We start from the raw sequence: 5,672 nt of genomic DNA, 5'->3' as shown, positions 1-5,672 counted from the left end.
TATTATATCAAGTATTAATATAACTAAATTAGTATAATAGTATTAGACATAATATCACATCTACAAATTAAAAGTTGCGTCAATAATAACTTAAAAGTGATAAATTATTACATTAATAATAATTAGTTGTAATAACATATAATTTTTAGTTGCAATAGGGGCAATAATACTAAATTGCATTAAGAAATTTTTTTGCAATAATTTAAATTGAAGAAATCATTGTAATAACTTGATACCAATTATTTTGCAATCTATTTCAATAGAAATTTCAAAGTGACAGCTTATTGCAACAAATATATCATTGCAATAACTAAATATCAATTATTTTATAATCTATTGCAAAGACAAACATAAAGTTGCACCGAATATATTTTTACAATAATCTAATACCAATTATTTTACCATCTATTGTAATGAAAAATATGAAACAATTATCTATTACAATGAAGATGTTGTTGCAATAACTTAACCCAAATTATTTTCAATCTATTGCAATAATATTTGTGAAATAATAGCTTATTGCTACAAGATATTTGAGGTAGTAAATTGTTTATTGCAACAGCAAATATATTATTATATCAAAATTGTCATTAAAGTATTTAAAGTTTATTGCAACAAAATTTTTTGTTGCACAAACCTATCAATGTCGACTCCAGGAATTTTCCTAGGGTATTCCTAAATTTTTTTTTTTAGTTGAAAGATCTAAAGTCATCATCAAGGAGATGAATCTTAGGTACGTGGTTTTTTTATCAAATATTTGTCCATAATTCTAGCAAAAGAATAAACAATAAACTATAAGTTCATTTGAAATATTAATAAAATTATTAATTATTATTGTTTAGTTGTTTCATTAATTTGTTTGTCTTTTATAAACTATAATTTGTTATATTGTTGTTTCATTAATTATAAAATTATTAATTATTATTTAGCCTAACATAATTTAATTTGTTTATCTTTTATAATACATTGATTAATTAAATTATTAATTATTGTTTATTAGTTGTTTTCTTTAATTAATTATTGATTAATTAAATTATTGTTTATTAGTTGCACCATGTGCATTTACTTCCCCCAATTCAAATTCCTCACCCGGCCCTATGTGCCCATCCACCCCCCACCCCACTCAACAGACAATGAGACAAACCCCATCACAAGAGTCAGCTGTCAATCAAAAAATTTCACAATCACAAATCACAACAAAACAATTAATTATATCTCACCAAGTCTCACCAACACCAACACACACCAACACCAACGGATAAAGCCAAAAAGAAAAAGTCAAGAACAGGGCCAAAATATTAATAAAGTTAAAGCTAAGCTGAGCCAATCACAGTTGTTCAAAAGAATCAGATAAATTATTAAAGTTAAACTGTTAAAGTCTTAAAAGAATAAAAAGAGAGAGAGACTCATTCATTTCATTTTAGATTTCACTTTCATTTTAATTTTTCAGATAAAGAGAGAGAGAGAGAGAGAGTGAAAGAGTTAGAGTGAAAAAAAGAGAGAAGTTATGAAATACCTTGAGGTTGAGGTTGAAGGAGCACCGGAGCAAGCGACGGGCGACGGAGCAAGTGATGAGCGACGAGCAGCAAAGCAAGCGACGTGACCAAGCCAAGCGACGAGCGACGAAGCGAGCGCCGTGATCGATCGGCGATCTCCGATCCAATCTAGTGAGCGATCTCTGATGCCCGAATCCCGATGTGATGTGCTCTGGACTGGAGCTCAAGTTGTGTTGGTTGACCGATCTCCGATGCGGCAATGCCCGATCCGTTTGTTGGCTTGTGTTTTAGTGTTGACTGCGTTGCTCTGTTGACATTTTTGTCTTTAGGTTTGCTTTAATGATATTTGATTTAGTGATTTGAGGTTTCTGATTTAGTGATTTGTAGTGTATATTGGGTTTTGGTTTTTTTTTTTTTTTTTTTTTTTTTTTTTTTGTGAGAATCCATGGGTTTGCTTTACCTGTTTACCATCTGTTGGGTTGTTTTTTTTGTTTAGATTGGATTTGCTTTACGTTTAGGATTGATGTTGGGCTTTTTTGTGGGCTTGCTTTGTTACAAATATATATATATATATATATATATTTTTTTTCAGATTTTAGTTCAAAATTTTTTTGGGTTTTTTTTTTTTTTTTTTGCTTGAAAGTAGAAAAAATAATTTTTTTTTTCCTAATTTGAGAGTGTTGCTCATTTTGCTTTAAGGGTGTTCCTCATTTTTTTTAAAAGGGTAAACAAATAAAAAAAATTTAATTATTATATATAATTTTTTTTTTCAAGTCAGGGTGTTCCTGGAAACACCCTGACTCCAACGTCGCGTCGTCACTGAAACCTATTACCTCAAATTTTATTGTAATAATTTACGTAAACTATTGCAATGACTTTAATGAATAATAAAAAATATTATTATTTTTTTAATTTTTTGTTCATATGAATGTACTTCCGCTAACCTCAAATCGTAACAAAGAGTTTAATATAATTTTTTTTCTTATTTGCAGGAATTGAGGAGTAGCTAAATTAAGTTGTCTAACTTTTCCAAACTTGGAACAGCTAGAGATGAAACTCGAAGGAATATCCAACGTCAGAGCAGCCATGGTAAAAAATAAATAAATAATGTGATATAGAAAGAAAAAGTAAAGAAAATACTAAAATGAATTTTATGACACAGCATGCCAAGTTGCCAACAACTATAATATCAAAAAACTCTTTGCTGCTATAAAGCTCACCAATGCCATATCTTTCATATTAAGCTCTTGCTAAAGAGATATATAACATATTTTCAACCAAAAAAAAATTCAAAGAATCGAAGTATGGGAGTTGAATCTTAAAAAACTTCTGCAAGCAAAATAGTACCACGTAAAAAAAAATTATGTAATCAATAAATATATATATATATATATATATATATAATGTAATAATATGTTCATCAAAAAAATATAATGTAATAATATTTGATTCTCTTACTTTTTCAGTGCCAACAGGCTACCGCTCAAAGTATTGGAGAAATCAATTAAATTGACACGGAATAGGGTAATATGCTAATCGATGTCAAACTTATTTTCATCCTCTTTGTTTATTCATTTTTATGTTCATGCCTGTCAAACTTCCTAATATGCTAATGGATATCCAAAATTTTCTGTAGGTGTTGGCCTTGGTGGATAAACATGAATTTCTGAAATATGCACTTAAACTACAACAAGAACAAAAGGGAAAAGAAGGTCATGAAGTATATTATGTATTTACAGGTTGAAATAACTTAATAAACACTAGCTATATGTATTTACAAATCCTAAATGATTTTAGTATAATGTATGCTTAGATTTGTTAAACCTATTCAATCTTTCAACTAGTGGCGGAGCTAGGATTTTAATTCAGGCGCAAGATAGAAAGACAATTTGAAGAGTAATATTAATGTGAAAAATATTAATTATATCATCAAAATAACGAAATCAAGCAATTCATAGTTAATAACAATCAAATTAAGATAATAATTTAAGTAACATCATAGTTATTGCAATAGTTTATGCAAAGTGTTGCAATAAAATTTGAGATAATAGGTTTGTGCTAAAAAAAATGTCGTTACAATAAACTTTAAATATTTTAATGACAATTTTGATGTAATAATATATTTGCTATTACAATAAACAATTTACTACCTCGAATATCTTGTAGCAATAGGCTATTATTTCAAAAAAATTATTGCAATAGATTGAAAATAATTGACAAAAATAATTTGCGTCAAATTATTATAATGATATCTTCATTATAATCGATAATTGTTTCATATTTTTCATTACAATAGATGGTAAAATATTTGGTATTAGATTATTGTAATAATATATTCGTTACAGTTTTATGTTTGTCATTACAATAAATTGTAAAATAATTAATATTTAGTTATTACAATGATATATTTATTGCAATAAATTGTCCCTTTGAAATTTCTATTATAGATTGCAAAATAATTGATATCAAGTTATTATAACGATTTTTTCAATTTAAGTTATTGCAAAGAAAAATTTCTTAATGCAATTTAGTATTAATGTCTCTATTGCAACTAAAAATTATAAATTATTACAACTAATTGTTATTAATATAATAATTTACCACTTTTAAGTTATTATTGTACAAATTTTTAATTTATAGATATCATGTCTAATATTACTATACTATTTTTTTTTTTTGTATTAACACTTAATGTAATTGACATTTTGGTGTAGTGATGTTAACGCTTATATTTGATTTTTTTTTTTTTTTTTTTGCTAAACATATTTGATCTTGTTGAAAGTAAAATGATTTAAGAATAATACCATAACCTAGGCTGCACTATATAGTTCACTATAATTATACTTTAGCATTGTCTTTCAAATTCTTGTGTATTTTTCTCAAGTTGTGAACCAATGGCGGCCAATGTGCTGGTTGTGTTCCTCGTTGTGAACAAAATTGCAGTGGGTCCTTAACTAACATTCCATGGACCAATCTGTATTGAGAGAGAGAGAAAGAGGGTGTGACTTCAAATGCACGTTGCACTCACGAGTCCATAGGCAAGAATCACATGATCACCCTATAGCCTATAGGTAACCCAATTAAACATTTTCTTGCTTGCTTTTGTGCCTTTCAGTACTAAGAGCGGGTCTCTCTTGTTAATGTTTTGCACGGCTGCAAATTGGTTTCGTCGTTAGTGGAAGCAAAAGATTTTCTGACCAAAAAAGAAAGAAGCAAAAAATAATGTTCTTTAACAAAAAAGAGCTGGACCCAGAGACTCCTTTTGATGAATCAAATCTTTGCTTGGGTGTCAATTAATCAATTAACGGACTAGAAGGTACAACCTTTGCTTTTGCATTGGATTATTTTACCAACTGGAAAAGCCTACGTGTTTTATAATGATTTTAGAGTCTGTCTCTGGCTAATGGCTATCTTATCAAATTATAAATTTGTACCTTTACAGGTAAAAATAAAGTAGAAAGTAAATGCTCCGGATAAAAGAGGACCAGAAAAGCTAGCGGGTAATTCGAGGTTTAGCTTTGAGAGTGATTAGCAAGCAATATTTTATACTAATAAGATTCTTGCATGGGCCATGGGTGGAGCTAACCATGTCCATATAGCATTGTAATTTGTACACTAAAGTTCATTCAAATAAAAGATGTATGGGCCTACTGCCGACAAAAATTATTGATGTGTGGGCCTTTAGTAAATTTTAGCATGTTTATTAATTGGCTGGAGACTGAGTAATCTCACTCTCACACAAGGAAAGTTAAAAGCAAAAGTTTCATATGGGCTCTAAGTCTCAATCTACGAAACTCTATTCATTTTATCAAAAAGCCCATTGATCAGAAGTATGGCCGGCCCTGAAGCCTAGTCCATTGTTCGTCCAAATTGTCTTAAGGGCCAAGGCTCTCTATTTCTCTCTCCTTGGCAATGATGCACCTCGGTCTCGGTCTCATTCATCACTATCGGGGTGGTTGGTTGAGGATTGTGTTTTGGGCTGAGCCGCAAGCTCAGTTTGAGCGAATTTCAAACCATATCAGCTTCCTTTTTATATGGTTTGAACTTTGAAGATGAAACCCCCTCACCATGGCTTTGGAGTTTAGACTTTGGCAAATCTAAGGTTGAGATTCAAATGACAATGCAAATCCCCTTATGCTAAGCTGCTAAGGGACTAACACAATATGGAATTGACAG

The sequence above is a fragment of the Quercus robur genome, chromosome 7, assembly GCF_932294415.1.
Source record: "Quercus robur chromosome 7, dhQueRobu3.1, whole genome shotgun sequence".
In the NCBI taxonomy this organism is placed as follows: domain Eukaryota; kingdom Viridiplantae; phylum Streptophyta; class Magnoliopsida; order Fagales; family Fagaceae; genus Quercus; species Quercus robur.
This window is presented reverse-complemented; position numbering follows the sequence as displayed.